This window comes from Nyctereutes procyonoides, unplaced genomic scaffold (assembly GCF_905146905.1).
Source record: "Nyctereutes procyonoides isolate TBG_1078 unplaced genomic scaffold, NYPRO_anot_genome, whole genome shotgun sequence".
NCBI lineage: Eukaryota > Metazoa > Chordata > Mammalia > Carnivora > Canidae > Nyctereutes > Nyctereutes procyonoides.
In genome coordinates, this window is record NW_026575142.1 from 29,619,337 (window position 1) to 29,638,255 (window position 18,919).

An 18,919-nucleotide genomic window follows, 5' to 3' on the forward strand; every position below is an offset into this window, starting at 1 on the left:
CTTTTAATTAAAAATGTAGATATTAATTATTGTATAATCATCCCAAATCAATAATTTCTTAATCCTCTTGCATTGTTGTCTTCAGTATCTTTGTGTTTAATATATTTATTTCTTACTTAAGCACCCGTGACATTTAATTAAAGCCAGTTTTAGCACCAACATTTTACTATGCATTCCGCAATGAAGTTGCGTTCTTGCATAGTTCTTGCATGAAGAACTTTGACATACAATAATAGTGTAATGTAATATAACTACTTTAGATTCAAATAGAACTGAATTTGAGTTCTAGTATTGACAGCTACTAGTTGTGTGACCTTGAAATATTTATCTATTGTTCCTAAACCTCTGTGGCTGTAGATACACAATCATCATCACCATCATCCGTTGTGAGGGTTAAATGGGGTAATGCAAAGTATTTAGCACACTGACACCAGTAAATACTCAATGAATTCTAGTACATTATTATTAATATTAGTAATATTAATAAAACAATTTAAATACGCCTTTTTATATTGTTTAAAACTATTTTAGATACACTGATGACTGTAAGATTTTCCAAACCATAACTAGAATATGATTAAAATGAAATATGCATTTTTAGTGATGTGGGTCTAAACCATCATTTGTTGCTTGACAACAGCCCCATTCGATATGAGAAGAAATGAGTTTTGATACTTTTATTGTTTTTTTGTTTTTTTGTTTGTTTGTGTTTATTTTAGGTAGGCTCTACGCCCAAAGTGGGTTTCAAATTCACAACCCTGAGATTAAGAGTTGCATGCTCTACCAACTAAGCCAACCAGGCACCTTTATTTTGGTAATTTTCATATTAGCATCTCCTAGAGTTTTTCATGGCTGTGTATAAACTTAAATTGTTCTCTGAGAAAGTGTGCAGAAATAATAATCAGAATAGCTAACGTTTTTAGATTTGAATCTTCTTTGAACTAGACTACCTACCTGATGTCAAGGCTTCCGTTGTTTTACTGATGAGTCAGGGATGGTGCTGACTATCTTACAGAGATGGTGTAAAATGAAATGAATGAAAGTTCTCAAAGCATCACACACTTTTAAAGTTGAAGCTTCCTGTCTCCTTCTTAAATTTCCCCATGAGGCTGAACACCCTGATGCTGACTTTACCTCCACATCTCCCTAGGCCTTTCTCTGCCCCACAATCAACCTCCATTCTATTTGCTCAATCTCTGTCTTCCACTGTCACTTAGCTTCCTACAGTGGACTGAAAAATGGTCCTTGGTCTTTGTTCCCACCCCTAATTACAGCAAGAGTTATCTTTCTACAATGGAGATGGTAATTTAAATTGTATAATGTATCTCTAATCTACCTATTAGAGTTTGATCTCTCTCGTCTCAAGTCATGGCGTCTCCACATTAGGTGCCCTGGATGCAACCCATCACGTAAATGCCCCGTGTAGTTTATACCACGTCTTCTTTTATGTCATTTCCTGTGCTTGGAATTATCTTTATTTTTGTCCTTCTTAGTTTGACAAAATCCTATTGACCCATAAAGTTTTAGTTCATATAGTTCCTTCTCTCGTACTCTTTAACTTTCAGTTTGTGTAAAGTATTTGCACACAGGGTCATGGCCCATTGCATTGACTCGATCTCATCTGTTAGGTGGCATATTTCCACTTTGGGGGCAGAGGTTTCATATTTCCAACCTGGAATTCCAGGTGCTTAGTACAGTGTGCAGTTTAATGTGTGGGTATCATTAATTGGATTAGTAAGCCTAGTTTGTTTGGTTTTAGGATTCACGATGATTTATTTTCTGTATGGTCATGCTTGACGTTCATCTGGTTTCACTTGCCTTGGATCCGCACTGGTGTATTTAGCATGGCTGCAAATTTAGGAAAAATATAAACCGCATTCTCATTTAACACCAGCGTTCTTCATGTCCCACCGTCACCTTTGTTCTTTCCTCATACGGTGCTTTGGTCATAGAACAAAGTGTGAATAATGACATTCGGGAAGCGACGTTCTAGGCTTCATTAAGAACGAGGGCCGAGCCGGCGGCAACAGGAAGGCCCTTCTTTGCGGTGCTACCTTTCACGGCGCGATTACCTAACGTCAATCAGTTGGCTAAGAGGAAGGTGACTTTCAGTCATTAACTTTCTTTCAAACTTCGCGGCTGGAGCGAGGGCAGGAACCCAGAAGGCGTGCTCGTGGCTTCCTCCGATTCGCACGGCCCCGGCACTCGTAGCAAGGATTCTTTGAAGGTCCGGCAAGACACGGCTATGGAGTCATGTCGTCACCTGCGGGCGGTGTGACGTGCTCCTCTGTTTACTTCCGCATTTTTGCCTCCAGAGTAGAAAGACGGAGGCGCTGAAACAAGATGTCTTCCGCGGCACGAGGAAACGGTGAGAGACAAACCTGGGCTCGCGCGGTTCTGTGGGCAGCACCCGCGGCCTCGCTGCCGGCACCGGGTTATCAGGACCCGCGGCGGCCACACCGAGGGGCCGGGCAGGCGGGGCCCTTCCCGGCGGCCGTGAGGAGGGAGCCAGCGCCCGGGGCCTGGGGGGGCCTGGGCCTCCTCCCAGGTCGCAGGTCGCAGGTCACAGGTCGCAGGTCGCCCGGCCTCGGCCGCAGGAGCCGTCGGGGGCGGGGGGGGGGACTCACCTGCGTCCTTGCATCACCGGCCAGTGGGTCTGCGCGCCGGGGCGCACCTGGGCCCCACCTGGGCCCCACAGCCGGGCTGCGCGGAGGAACAGGGCACGGGCTCCTGCGCTTGCTGCAGGTGACGGGCGCGCCCAGGCGGCCGGCGGCTCGCTCTTTCTCGGTGGACGTGAACTACAGGACGGAGAATTTAACATTTGGAAAGAGCGAGAAACGAACGGCGGCCTGAAGGGGCGGTTCCTGAAGCAACTGCGCCTGCGCGTGGGCCCTCAGCTCCAGCTCGGCAGCCACTGCGGAGTCCTGGGACGGAGCCCTGCGGAGCCACCCTGGCCCCGCCCCTGGCCCCGCCCCTGGCCCCGCCCGCGCTCCCTCTCCTTCATTCTCTCCCTCAAACAAAGTCTTAAAAAAAAAAAAAAAAAAAAAGCAAAGGCTAGTGCCTGGCTTGGCTTAGTGGGTGGAGCTTACGACTCTCTATCTCGGGATTTGGAGTTCAAGCCTCACATCCGGTATAGGGATTACTACTTAAAAAATAAAATAAAATACGGATCTTTAAAAAAGAAAAGAAAAGCCAAGCGGCAGGGCTTAGGCTACACAATCACAAAGCCTGAAATTGAAATGGCAATAAGGTAATCAGCACTGAGATGGCATGAGGGACCAAGAATGCTCATTTTTTTTTTTTTTTTGTAGGATGAAAGAACAATCTCTTGGAAGATAATTTTGAACTTAAATAACAGTTACATAAAAAGCTGTATTTCACATGGACTGAGAAGTTCTAGAAAAATCCTCACATCTCTGGTCTATCGTGTGCTGGCCACACGCAGTGGGTAAGGCCCTTAGCTGCTCTGAGCAGTGTTTCCCTATGGTGTCAGGGGCGCTAGGTCTGGATCAAGTGTACTGGATCCTGGTGAGGACTGATTAAGGGGATTCATGTACAGCACTTAGCATTGTGTCTTCTAGGTTAAAAATTCTCAACAAATCCTAGCCATTTGTAAAAAAAATAAATAGTGGCACGTTTCACAACTTGTCTAGAGTTGTACTTGGCTGATTCTTTTTCATTTTCATTACAACTCAAGAAGGCAATATTATATGAATTTTGTCAGTTATAAGTACATAAAATATGACACACATATAAGGAAACAGATACATGTGCACGTATATGTGAATAGATTTATATATCAGACAAGTCAGAATTGAGAAGAAATCGTGCCTTATGAAGGAGATTTGTTAGTGTATCACGGAAATCTAAATTATTACACTTTTTTAATTCTATATTTTTAAAGACCTCTTATTTATTTATTTGGAAGAGAGCCCAGTGAGTGAAAGTATTAGTAGAGGGAGGGGAGCAGAGGGAGAGAGAGAGAAGGAGGCTTCCTGCTGAGCAGGGAGCCTGACACAGGGCTCCATCCCCCACCGGGGATCATGACCTGAACTGAAAAGGCAGACACTTAACCGACTGAGCCACCCAGGTGCCCCTAAATTACTACACTCTAAAAATGGAAATAATTTATTTCCCCTGCTATACAAACAAATTAGGCCGTTTATAAAGAAATAAGTTGGTAGCTTTTACCCATTTAGCTCAGCAATGTTCACTATTTACCTTAGCTGAATGACCTCCTAGATGTTTTGTTTGTTTGTTGATTTTACTTATTTATTCATGAGAGACACAGAGAGCGAGAGAGAGAGGCAGAGACACAGGCAGAGGGAGAAGCAGGCTCCATGCACCGGGAGCCCGACGCGGGACTCGATTCCAGGTCTCCAGGATCACGCCCTGGGCGGAAGGTGGCGCTAAACCGCTGAGCCACCCAGGCTGCCCTCCTAGGTGGTTTTTGATGAATATGCAATCCACATGTTTTTGGCGATTGAGCATGGTCGTTCATGCTGCTTCATAACATTTTTCATTTAAGGATTAGTCATGAACTTCAAAGTATTAATTTAATTGACAGAAATGTTTCTATTTTGTCATAATTAGTATTCATTATACTACCGAGTATATAGTAGGTGATCAATAAATATTTGTTAAGGAAGTGAACACCTGAATATTGGCATCATCACATTTGAAGATGAACACAGATCTGCATTGTTTTAATAAGTGAATTTAAATAAATTCTATTGATGTGCTTTCATTCAAGTGACCTATCCTCGTTAAACATTTAGGTTGTTTCCATATTTTGTTCATTTTCAATAACACATTATTACGTTAATAGTACATTAATCCTCATACACTTCACTTGGCCAAAGCCAGAAATTGAGCCAAGAAAGCTGTCACACCAACTGGCGACCACAGTTTCCCGTCACATTAACTGCACTTTGCCATCTAAAAATCAAGAAGGGACCACCAGAACTATATATTGGCACTAAAGTCACTACACACCTGCTTGCCCGTTGGATGCCTTACCTCTCGTATCCTTTTCTTTATCTCTGTCAGTCTCTTTTTTTTTTCTCTGACCTTTCTTGTCTCTTCCTTATTTTAATTCAGTTTTCAATTCAGATCTCATATGAATACATCTGCTGATAGAAATCTAAATCACACATAGCTGTGTGAGAATTCAGCTGCTGTGAATTCACGGGCTATATTTCTTTGCTTTCTAATCTCTGCAGCACAGGAAATTACATGGAAAGGAGGTTGGGTTGGATGACGGATAAACTAGAATACTGAATATGCACACTCTCTGGCTCCGGTTCTCCAGCCATAACCTACAATAGGAAATACTGTTATGATTTCCTTGATTTTCTATGAGATACTTCCAGTAACTCTCTTCTGGTCTCTGGAAAGGCATTTTCTATTAAATCTGATATCTTACTTCGGTTTGGTTCAGTCTGTACTGTATGCCTCAGACACTCCAAGTTGTTGAGATGCTGTTGCCTGGTACAATGATGAAATTATGGAAATTTATTTCTCTTCAGATATGCTTTCTCAGAGAGCATAGCAAACATGTTTTCTTCTTTGCTATTCTTTATGATCTGTTTCAGGAAAAGGGTTCCTCAGATATTTTACCAGAAGTCATCATTTTAATTTACCAATTTGGTGACGTTGAAAGATTTCCTGATTCCGAGTGTGAGTTTTGCCAAGTATAAAAACAAATATACAGCTTTTCTCTATAAAGTTCCTAATTTTGAAGCTGATATGAATGTCTTGAACTAAAGGCAACTTAAGTCATTTCAAATCAAGACATTGAGATCAAGGTTTCTCAGTCTTGGTGTTATTGACATTTTGAACCAGAAAATTATTTGTTATGTGGAGTATCCTTTATGGAACGTCTATTAGTACCCTTGCCTTTACCCAGTAGATACCAGCAGCATCCCCAGTTGGGACCAAAATTGTCTCCAGACATTGCTAAATGTCCCCTGAAAGCCGTAATGGACCTTGATGAGAATTACTGACTTAGATGTTATTTCCAGTGTTTCCACTAAGCAACTAACCAGTCATTTACAAAATTGTGAATTCTGGAGCAGTCTATAGTTGACACAATTTTGCAGACTTTGGTTCACATTTTTCTTTTTGAAAATATTATGACCCAAAGGAGTTGACGGTGAGAGTTACAATGTATGTTTGGCTGCACTTACTTCCTCCTCCCTTTTGCTTCACGACTGTTCATCTTGATCTAGTTTTAAGAAAGGAAATGAGTGTTAGAAGGAAGCCTGTGTCACTCCTTAACAAAATGCATGATACACACAGTTACCTTTATTTGGAGGTAGAATATATGACTACTAGTTTTGCCATCCAAGATAATCGTATATTTAAGTATATGTAATATATTCGTAACTTATATGTAATATATAATGTATGTAATGTTTACATATGTGTACTTAGTTGATGAGTTGGAGTACAGATATCCAGCTTAAAGAATAAAATCAGTTTAGATGACATTCTTTTTATAAATTTGATCTCCCATTAGAGGAGATACAAAGAGGCTACATCTATGACAATGCGCAGACAGGTCTTTGTAGAGAAGTCATACACATGACTAAAAAACGTGTATACTCACACATTAGAATGCAATACGGTGGCGAAGAAATAGAATTAGAATTTCAAGGTGTACGTATCCAGGCGTATTTTCAAATATTACTGAATATAATAGTTTATTTGAGATTTTATCATAATAAATTTTAGCCTTATTCAGAGCTTGTCAACAGTAAGATTCTAAGGCAAAGTAAATACTGTAACTTGTTAGTATTCAGTGTTACAGAAATTATCTTTCATAAATAATTCCTTATGATATGAAATATGTTTGGAAATTTAATCATTTTCCCTAAAAAGTAGATGAATCAAAAATTAAATTGATTATTTGTTAATCAGAGTAAAGTGATGTGTTTTTTTGGTAAATATAATTTCAATTTTGTTTAGGTTTAATAATGAACCAAAGTGGGAAACATCATTTTAAGTTTTTATTTTAATTCCATTAGTTAACATATAGTGTTGCATTAGTTTCAAGTGTACAATATAGTGATACTACAAATCCATACATCACCAGACGTGCACTCCTTACTTAATCCCCATCACCTATCTCCCCAGGCCCCCATCCCTCACCCCTCCGGTAATCTCTCTGTTTCTTTTCTATAATTAAGAGTCTGTCTCTTGATTTGTGTGAGTCTCTCTTTTTTTTCTCTTTGCTTGTATGTTTTGTTTCTTAAATTCTACACCTGAGTGAAATCATACAATATTTGTCTTTCTCTGACTGATTTATTTCACTTAGGATTATACTCTCTAGCTCCATCCATGTTGCTGCAAATGGCAAGATTTCATTCTTTTGTACAGCTGAATAAGATTCCGTTGTGTGTGTGTGTGTGTGTGTGTGTGTGTATATAATATATTTTGTTCTTTGAGTTTTTATTTAAATTCCAGTTACTTAGCAATAGCACATCTTTATCCATTCATCAAAGGGCACCTGAGCTGCTTAAAGTGGGAAATATTTTTGATACCTTATTTTTGTTCGGTATTTGTAAGTTTTTATAAAATATCAGGAATTTATGTTTTAAAAATTGATATATGAATGAATAAAACTGTATTTAGGCTGCATTTTCTAAGACACAAATTTATCTTGCCAATTTATTTTCTGGGAAATTCTCAAAAAAGGAAAAAAGGAAAAAATAAGCATTCAATATTTATTTCCAGAAAGATCAACATAAAAGATCCAGAAACCCTCCAAATTTAGTATCCTTTCCATTCATCTTTACTAAGGTAAGAACTCCCATATATTTACATTCTTGACGAGATGAGGAGGAAATGAGATATTGCTCAAATGTTTATGTCATATTATTTAACCTCAAAGTTTTACAGATAAATACAAAAGAATGCATATAAAAGTTTTCAATTTAGGGGCACCTGGGTGGCTCAGCGGTTGAGCGTCTGCTTTTGGCTCAGGGCATGACCCCCGGAGTCCCGCCTCGGGCTCCCTGCATGGAGCCTGCCTCTCCCTCTGCCTGTGTCTCTGCCTCTCTGTGTGTCTCTCATGAATAGATAAACAAAATCTTTAAAAAAAAAAGTTTCAATTTGAATGATGTTCAATGTTGTTATTCAACTATGTGTAATATTTGGTGTTTGTTTTAAGTGTCACAGAATTTTACACTTCCTGTTACTTCTAGTAAAATTCTGTCATAATTGTTTCATGGGATTTGCTTTATATTTGAGTTCATGCCATTTTTAAGCCATAAAAATAAATGGACCATGTCGACTTAATAAAAGTCATTGTCTAACAACACCTGGAATTATTTATTTTTTAATTTTGAACTCCAACCTCTTAGTATAATGACTTCCTTGTGACATCAGATTACAGTATTGTTGTTGCTTCTCAGAAGAAATAGATTGGAATGGACAAATGAATTTACCAGTTGCTTCATTTATCAGGTTTTCTTTTCTAACGTCAATTAGAAAGACATCTGCTATGTTTTACTTTTGTAATCATATGGTCAGTATTTCCACCCCAGTCTCTTTTACAACTTTTAGCCTCTTCTGTTTCTGTCTTTTTAAAATGATTGCAAATAACACTTTAAAGATCTAAGCAGTTATTTAAATGAAAAGATAAAAATTTGCAATATAATTATATATTTATATGTTTGCAGGAGGGCTGGAAATAAGTCTTACTTGTTCATACATACCAAATTATTACCTAACCTATACCCAGGGTAATAATAACACCTAGGTCTTTCATGTCCTATCCATATTTGCCAATATATCACTCATTAATTCATTTATTCTTTATTTTAACAGATGTTTATTGAGCCAGGACTTCAGTGATGGGCGTCAACGGTCAACCAGACTGGAGATTATCTGCCTTAGGGGATCTTATGTTCTAATGTTGGGAGGCAGGTGACAAACGAAAATTATTACACCAAATATATTTGTCTAATAATAATTGCCTGAAGAAAATAGAATAGGATAATGGAATAGAGTGCCTCGTAGAAAAATAATTTTTCATTTCAAAAATAAAAATTGAAAATCCTCTAATTGAGTCTCTATTTGGCATGTAATATAGAAAAACAGAATATGGTTAAAGAATTAGAAATAATATATGCATAGTGTGAAGAAAACAGACTGTTATTACATTTTAAATCTAATTTGCTGTGGGAGAAATTCAGTTTCAAGTTTCTCAGACTTAAACCACACGTATACTTGAAGAGAAACTAAATTGTATATGTAAGGAGGATTAAGATGAAAAATAGTAAAGCTGTACAGCTGAGAAACTCTGCCTTCTTACACTAACTGTGCACTGACTGAGATTATCCTCTGTGGAGATTGTGCTTTTATGACAGAAGAATGCACATTAATAGAGAAAAGAAATTTAAAAGTTAACATTTCTATCCAGAAAGTACTTTTACCCCCAACTAGCCATTTCTTATTCCTAGAATTGTCTCCATCGCCAGCTGACCTATCCATGGCTTTGCCTCACTTGCTCTCAAGCGCATTGCAGTTTAGAGACCACTCCCAGGAAATATTTTTCTCATCATCCAAACTGGGCCCGGGTTTGCATTTTACTCTCATAATATCACTTAGATTTCTTCGTCATAACAATCATGCTTTGCTTGTATCTTTATTTCTGTGACTCTGTCTACTTCCTCCTTCATACTGGGCTACTGGAATAGACCAGAGTGATCTTGAGCTAGCTACTTTTACCTTTAGATTAATTTTGACAGTTATCAAAAAAAAAAAAAGCTTTAAAACTTTCAGAAGAAAACACACAAATTAAAATGTCTAAAATTACTTAATTCCTATAAAACTATAAAAATAATTTCAACTTCACAATTGTTAAATCTGTTTCTTGGTGTTGGTCAGTCTTGAAATAGCACATTGGAATTATCTCTCTCTCTCTCTTTTTTTTTTGAGATTTATTTATTCATTTTGGGGAGAAAGAGAGAGAGAGAGAAAGAGAGCAAGGGAAGAGGCAGGGGGAGAAACTCAAGCAGGTTCTCACAGAGCTCACTGCAGGGTTCCATCTCATGACCCTGAGATCTCATCCTGAGCTGAAACCAAGAGTTGGACACTCCACTGAATGAGCCACCCAGGCGCCCCCCCCCCTTTTTTTAATAATCACCACCCTTCTACTTTTCTCTGTTTCCTTCCTCTCTTCAGAAAGAAAAAAAAATAGCTTTTGAAATATTTATTTCCAAGTGCTACCCTGACATATAGCAGGGCACAGCAGCCAAGAAACCTAAAGAAAGAATCTTCTCCCACTCAACCTCCTGGAGAAAGGTTTTTGCCACAGCAATAAAGTCCTTGAGGGCAGATTTTTCTCCTCTTTCTTCCCTATTACCCAGCACAGTGCCAGACTCAACAGAGCCACATAGCAAACATCACTATTCATTAATGAATGAGTAAATAGAAATCAACTGAATTTGAAGAGACCCAGCTTTGTGGGAAGAGCTATTTGCTTTTTGCATCATCATTTTTCTTCTGTATCAGAATATGGAAAAGCAAAACCATTAATTAAGACTAAAGAAGAAAAAAGGAAGATGAGAATTCTCCATTTGAAATTCAAACTCCCCGTTGGAAGGATATAGAGCCAGGTTATTTTACCTAATAGTAATTGTGTTTTATTTTGTTTTGTTTTTAAGATTGATTGATTGACTGAGTAATGATTTATTTATTTATTTGGAAGAGAGAGAATGAGGTGTAGGGGCAGAGGGAGAAGGAGAGAGAAAATCTCAAGCAGACTCCCTACTGAGCACAGAGCCTGACATAGGGCTCAATCTCATGAGCCTGAGATCATGACCTGACCCCAAATTAAGACTTGGATGTTTAATGAGCTGAGCTACCCTAGCACCCCTTATTTATTTGAGAGAAAGAAAAATGGAGAGAAAGAGAGAGAGTTGGGGGGAGCGGCAGAGGGAGAGAAGGAATCTGAAGCCGACTCCCCACTGAGCTCAGAGCCCTATGTGGGGCTCAGTCCTAGGACCCTGAGGCCATGACCTGAGCCGAAATCATGGTGCTTAACCGACCAATCCACTAATGCGCCCCTACCTAACAGTCATTATTATTATTACCTCTAGAACTAGAGCCTCTAAATTTCCTACAAAAATTACCTGAGATGTGAAAGAATAGGATAGCTCCCAAAATGCTTAAAGAAAAAATTTGTGACAGCTACCAGTGTGTGCTGCCTCTCTGCTGCGAGGACCTTGGCTGTTGCTACCCTGCATACCTGCCTGGGATGAAGGCCCTGGGCAGCAAGCTCTGGCTGGGGTAATGATCACCGCCCTTTGGGCAAACACTATTTCCCCGAGGGCTGCTTTCTGCTTTCCTAGTGACAGTGCCCCAGCTCTGAGCCTGGTGGCCCTACAGCGACCACAGCCAATCCTCTCCAGTTAGGCCTGAATCCAACCAAGGGGAGGACACTCCACTTCCAAGTTGCTTCTTTCCTGGGTTCTCTCCCTCAGGCCTGGAGTTGGATTTTCCCAAAGATGTACACTAATTACCAAGAAATTACGGCCAACTAGAGATTGAATACGTTATTTATAATCAATGAACCTCAAAAATCATCATATTTTACATTTATTTTTAAAATAAATGTTTATAAGACAATCTTGAATTTTTAATATTTTTCTTTTTTGAATTTTTAATGTTTTTCTATGACGTAGTTTATAGGTCTCCAAACTAAGAGTGCCAAGGATATCTACTAAGGTATGGAGACTGACCTGGTCAGAATAAAAATTCACCAAAGTTAAATGATAAAACCATGTCATAAGAATTTCTTTTTCAAGTGTTAATAACTTTTCATTACAAAAGAACTGCTTATGTGTGATGGCTGTGTCTAGGGCTACGAACTTTTCCCTATTTAAACGGTGCAGAGCGTACTTTGTCAGAGGAGAATAGGGTGAAGATTCTACTGGTGATTGACAACTGCTGTAACCGTTTCAGTGTTATTACTTGACACACGCTCTCCAAAATACCTAGCTTCATGTTTTCTAAAGTTTGGATTAAAACTGTTAATATTAAATTTTACAAGATTTATCACTGCGGGATCCTAGGTTGTGACCACGTCTGTCTCAGTTCTCCAGGCTGGAGGAAATTTTCACCTCCCCAGGGGCTTTGTGACACATCATCGAAAAATGTTCCTTGATATGGAAGGTAGTTTTACACACGAGGATTCGGCAGCTTGAAATACGTAATCAAAAGATTAATTTAGTTTTCAGACTTCATAAGTTTGTGAGACTAATTGATTTTACTATTTTCTGATACCTGCTAGCTCCTCGCTAGCTGGCTCCTTGCCCGCTTCTTCCAGTTCGTAGTTTATCTAAAGTGTGGAACTTCGTAGGCAAGTTCTCCTTCCAATACTGCAGAGCGAGTGTATCTCCCTCCTCCTCGCTTTCTCTTTTTTTTTTAAAAAACCTAATCATGGGCAGCCCCGGTGGCGCAGCGGTTTAGCGCCGCCTGCAGCCCAGGGCGTGATCCTGGAGACCCTGGATCGAGTCCCACGTCGGGCCCTCTGCATGGAGCCTGCTTCTCCCTCTGCCTGTGTCTCTATGAATAAATAAATAAAATTTAAAAAAAAAACCTAATCATTATTAGTTGTCATTTTTTAACTTGGTAAAATATATATATGACATAAAACTTACCATTTTAATCACCTTTACATGTGTGGTTCTGGGGCTCCAGGCAGATTCGCATGGCTGTCCCGCCATCACCGCCGCCCGTCTCCAGGATGTCCCCACCTGAAAACACTCAGCGGGAGGTTGCACCTGCAGCTCGGTCGCCCTGGAACAGCCCCCCCCCCCCGCCCCCGTCCCCCTGCCCCCGCGCCGCCTCGCCCAGCCCCGGGCAGTGGCCGTGCACGTGCCGGTGCATCCCTGGGCCTCGGTGCCCCCCCCCCCACCCCAGATCATGCGGCGAGGCCCGGGTGAGCCCAGCGGCCGAGGCTTGCGCGTCTGTGTGGCACCTCCGACGGGCCCAGGACGCTTCCCGCCACGCGGCTCGTCTTTACTTCGTGAGCTCTGGGAGCACGTGACGTCATTGCCTAGTGTTTCCTGGTTCCAAGCAATTCTTGTAGAAATAGGTCGCTTTATGGTCGTGTTGTTAATATAGCTGTTCCTAAAGGACTGATTTTGACAGGAATTATGAACAGTAAATCCCAAGCATGATTTTAACAGAAACTGTTTTATTCTTTCAAAAGAGAAGAGCGATCGTCAGCAGCGCATTCACGGACAGAGCTCCCGCAGGAAGGCCGTCCTGGGGGATGGCGCCGCCCGCCCGCCCCACGCGGGGCTCTGCCGCGGTGCCCTCCAGCCCGGCCCCGCGCAGGCGCAGCACAGGGTCTCTAACCGCCCACGCGTGCCTACCTCGACGTTTCTGCTGCAGCGGCAAGGGGAGCTTGTCCGCCGGCGCCCCGGGCTTCGCGAGGCTCTCGGCCCGGGGTGTCTGGGGCGGGGCTCCCCGGGGGCACCGGGCCGTCCGTAGGCCCTGGCCCCAGAGTCACAGGGGAGCTCTGTGCGCCCCCCCGTCCCCCCGAGGGTGAGGCCCCGGGGCCGGCACGTGCTGCTGCCGCCGCAGTGTCACCCAAGCAGGGCTTCAGCGCAGTGCTCCGGGCGTCAGGGGTCTCTGGGTGCCTGGTAGGGCGCCGGGGGGAATCCGCTCCTGGAGCTCAGGCCTCGCTCTCCAAGCGGCCCCGTCATCCCTGGGTGGCCCTACGGTTCCCCGGCCCCTCCAGAACCCCACAGCTGCCACAGGCACCTGGAGTGCACGTGACGCCCAGCCGGCTCCGGGGCCTGCAGGGCTGATGCCTCGGCCGCGTGCCTTGTCTGGACGTCTCACTGACGTCACTCCTGCCCCTGTCCTGCTGCTGGCACACACACCTGCATGTGTCACCCGCCTCGCAGCGCCTGTTACCTTCTCTCTGACTTGCCGTCTGGGTCTGTGGAAACATGTTCCCGGCGGCCCAGGTGCGCACCTGGCGCCTGAGGGGGACCTGATGCTCCTTGATGCTCCTTGATGCTCGGGCTCCCTCCGCTTCCACGGCCTCATCCGGGGCGCTACCCTTGAGGAAGGGACACTGGGGTGTCTCCATTAGAACGCGGTTCTCCAGATCTTGAGACACAGCGCTGTCCCGCGAGGCAGGGAGCCGCCGGAGTTGTGATGAGTTAATCCGTCGATTAATGCACTTGGTGTAGCTTAATGTGAAATAAAAATGGATGATGCTAATAAGCTTAACTTTCCAGCAACCCGGCTTCATTTAAAGCAATCCCTCTGGGAATGTACATTAGACTGCATTTAGCAGAATATGAATTTGAAAGTCGTAGTTTTATAAAAAGTCACAAATATTTTGCTTAGTGTTATGAGTGCATTTATGATGAATATAGTAGTTTACTTACCAAATAAACCAGCATTACTTATGAATAGAACCGAATCACCAAATGGACAATGTAAACCTAGATACTAATATCCTTTACACGTTATGATGAAATCTGAATAATTATTGAATCTAGTCTATCTTTAAAGATTGAAATGCAGGCTACCTAAGGAAAAGTTTCTTTTCTTTTTTTTTAATTTTTATTTATTTATGATAGGCACACACACAGAGAGAGGGGCAGAGACACAGGCAGAGGGAGAAGCAGGCTCCATGCACCAGGAGGCCGACATGGGATTCGATCCCGGGTCTCCAGGATCGCGCCCTGGGCCAAAGGCAGGCGCCAAAGCGCTGCACCACCCAGGGATCCCCTCTTTTCTTTTTCTTAAGATTGCATTTGTTTGAGAGAGAGAAAGCGTGCGCGCGAGCACAAGTGGGCCAGGGGCAGAGGCAGGGGGAGAAGCAGGCTCCGCGCTGAGCAGGGGTCCCCACACAGGGCTTGCTCCTGGGACCCTGGGCCCATGACCTGAGCCAAAGGCAGATGCTTAACCCACTGAGCCACCCAGGCACCCCAGGAAACATTTCAATCTTTTCTTAAATTTTTGTCAAATGGGGATCCCTGGGTGGCGCAGAGATTTGGTGCCTGCCTTTGGCCCAGGGCACGATCCTGGGGAACTGGGATGGAATCCCACGTCGGGCTCCCAGTGCATGGAGCCTGCTTCTCCCTCTGCCTATGTCTCTGCCTCTCTCTTTCACTGTGTGCCTATCATAAATACATAAAAAAAAAAAAAAATTTTTTGTCAAATGTTCACCATGAGCTTCTGGTACAGAGGTAAACACAGTCGCAAATATGTGTTGTAGACTTAGGAAGTACGTGCCACTAACGAGGGCATTACACTGATTGTGTCAAGTTTTTTAATAGCCTGATTAAAAGTACAAACTGTGTCTCTAGTAAATGAACAAGCCCTCATTTTGCGTACAGTGTTGTGCATTCATCAAGTGTCTACAGTCTCTACGAGGACCTCGCGGCTCCTGGGATCTTGTTAAGATGCGGCCCGTATGCACAAGCCACCTCACACTGTCATATGAAAGTCTACAGAGTAGCAGTGAGAACTGACGTCAGCTTGCCTGTAATCTCAGTACAAATAAGTCTACGTAATTAGGAGTCATTTCAGCAACCTCTACATTTCTGTCTTGACTAATCTATTTGGGGGAAATATTATTGATATTTGAGAAAACACACCCCTAGTCAAAAGAGACTGAAGCTATACAGAAGATGTTGTCATTTTGATAAGCATTATAGCAGCTGTTTCAGGGAATCAAATGCCTATCTTAATTGTGTACTTCTGTAAACTCATGGATAGAGATATGACACAGTGGTACAGACCTTAATAGAGTATTTCAAAAGAATCTCTTCAGCACCAAACCATTTTTGTTCACTAGTATGAAGTACCTCTATTAAAATACGAAGTAGAACGCTTTCTACTGCTTCTCATTTTGCCCCTTTTTGTTTTGTGAGAATGAAGCTGGAAACATGGCATATTCCTCCTCGACTTTAAGTAGCAAACAATTGTGTTATAACTAATCCGGTGTAAGTGGTAAACATCAGATAATAGAATTTTAGTCCACCAAGGAAAGATGTAGTCAATGCATTCATTAAAATATCGAGATAATAAAACTAAAACAATAAGGAATAATAATAGTGAGAAAAATAACTACTTTTTAAACCTTCTTCGTATTGCACATTATGTTAAGATTATTAAATCTATTGTTTCTATATCTAAAAATACCCCCGAAAGTAATACAGATTCCAACTTTTATAAATGGGAAAATTGAGAAATAGTAGTGTTAGAGGACTTATCCAGGTGTCAAACTCTAAATCCGTGATTCCAAACAAATTTTATCTGGTTCCAAAATTTTCTCTTTCTAATAATGTCATAGGATATCTTTAAAGGAAAATAAAAACTTGATACGTGTTGCTTTCCATTTACTTTATCTTCTTTGTGTTAATAGACATAACGTGGAGCTTAAATGCTCTTTTTGTCTTAGTTAAAAAAATAAATAAATGTAAAATGATAAATTGATTCTTTTAAGATTCAATAAGCCAGAAATTTCTCATTTTCTTTTATTTTAAATTTGAATAGGATTCATGTATCATAAAATTCAGACTTCAAAGTGTAAAATTCAGTAGTTTTTAGTATACTAACAAAACTGTGCAACTGTCATCACATGTAACTACAGAATATTTTCATCAATCCCAAAATAAATCTTGTACCTATTAGCAGTCAGTACAAATTCCACCTTTTCTCATCCCTTGGCTACCATAAACGACTCTCTGGCTCTATGGATTTGCTTATTCTGAACATTTTGTAAGTAGAATCATATAATATATATGGTATTTCTGTCTGGCTTCCTTCGACAAGGACAGTTTCCAAGATTCATTCATGTTCTTCCATGTGTTAGTTCCATGTTCTTCCATTCCTTTTTATAGCTAAATAATATTCCATTGTATGGATATACCACCTTTTGTATTTCCATTTCTCAGTTGATGGACCTTTGGGTTATTCCCACTTTTTGACTGTTGTGAGTAGTGGTACTGTGAATGTTAAATTACACATACGTGTGTGTGTGTGTGTGTGTGTGTGTGTGTGTACCTTTTTCTGTATGGGCCTATGTTTTCAATTTTCTTGAAACTGAATATATTCCTAAAGAATGGATTTGGCTGAATTATATGGCAATCCTATGTTTATCAAGAAACCACTAAATGGTATTTTTTCTTTTTTTTTCTTTTGCTTTTGGTATCATATTTAAGAAACTATCGCCTCTAAACCATACCATGGCTACAGCCTTCATGCTTAAAGTAATATACTATGTTCAATGTCTTAAAATGAATTTATTAAAAGGTAAATGTTTAATTAATTAACTTGTAAACCACTAGTTCTTTCTGAGAAATAAAATAGAAAAACACAAAATCAAAATGAGTTGATATCGTAAGTATATTTAAATCGAGCTTGGAAAAGTTTTTACTACATGGGAATTTAAATCTACCATTGAATTTTAAAGAGATAAATAGAACTAAATACACAAATGTTACTAGGATTATAAGTAATTTGGCTTAGACAAATGCCAAATTAGGCTCAAGGCCCAACTGTCCTGTTTCCCAAAATACTTATCAACTATACTATGATTCAGGGTTCTTGGTAATATTGTCAGGACCGATTACAGTTTGATGTATCTTCATTGTTTAAATTAAATATTCTGAGTTCCAGCTGCACCAGTTTTGCTTAAAATATCATAATTAAATACACAAGCTAAAGGATTTTAGTTGTTCATGAGCGTGTTTCCGTAAAATAAAGCACATAACAGTTTTATATTGACCAGGACATTTAAAGAAAATGATTGCTCTGTGATTTCTCATTTCTACTCATTGAATGAATAGGCCTTTCTTTCAAACATAAAAATGGCAGATTGCAGCTCCCCGGCATCTCTATTTGGAATCCTAGCTATTCTAAAAATGAACACTGCTGATCGCGTCTATGTAAATTTCCAACATTTGCTATTCTATTTTAATAGCTGAATACATTGGAGGACAAGGAAATCACATCATCTGTGTAGGTAAGGAATTTGTTTGGCAAAGGAAGAAGCTGAAGATTGTCCTCTTTATATAACAAGTGCACAAAGGGAGCTGCAGTGTGTAACCAGTGAGATAAAATCACTTACTGATATAAGCAGCTGAATTACATTTGATTATGGTCTTTTTATTTTAATTTTAAACAAATTGTGCATCACAATATCACTCTTAAGTCCAAAGTGGGACTATTACAGGCTTCTGGTTTGAATGAAGCATCCAGGGTTACCAGGATACCCTGTAGGTGGCTGCCAGGGCAGTCAGTCTATACAGTCTATACAGTAGTTTGTTGAGCTCGGTGGCTGGCTCCAGTGGTAATCCTCCTCACCCTAAGGGCTGAAAAATCAGCCTTTAAATTCAAGTATAGTGAGATAATGTGTTTTCTTGTTCAGTGCTGAGTTGTGTTTATTCACTGTTTCTCCCTAAAAGTCAATCCCTAGTCATTGCTGAAAAACCTCGTGCTGGAAAGCTAGCTGAGTTGCAAAGAGGGTTTTCCTCTCTTTCTTTGTTATGTCAGGAAAGAATACTCACTCTAAGCTATAATGGCTATGTGACCTTCATTTCAACTGCACTGCAACAGGAGACACCAGGTGTTGGTACAGAAATTCATCTCCTTGATGAATGTGGTTCATCCAATGCACTAGGGCATGGTTATTATACTTAAGTTGGCATTTCGTACCTTGCTTCTATTCTTTGTACATTTGTGAGAACTAAAAGAGATTTAACTAATTGTTTTTGAAATGTGTGTATAGATTATATTTAATTAACCAAGAGTAGTGTAGTGTTTTCCAGAAATATGAGTCTGCGTGCTTGTGGTGTGCATGTATGTGTATGCGTTTCTGTGTGTACATTAATTAATAAATATTAATTCCTAGTGTAATTTATTTATTTTTGAA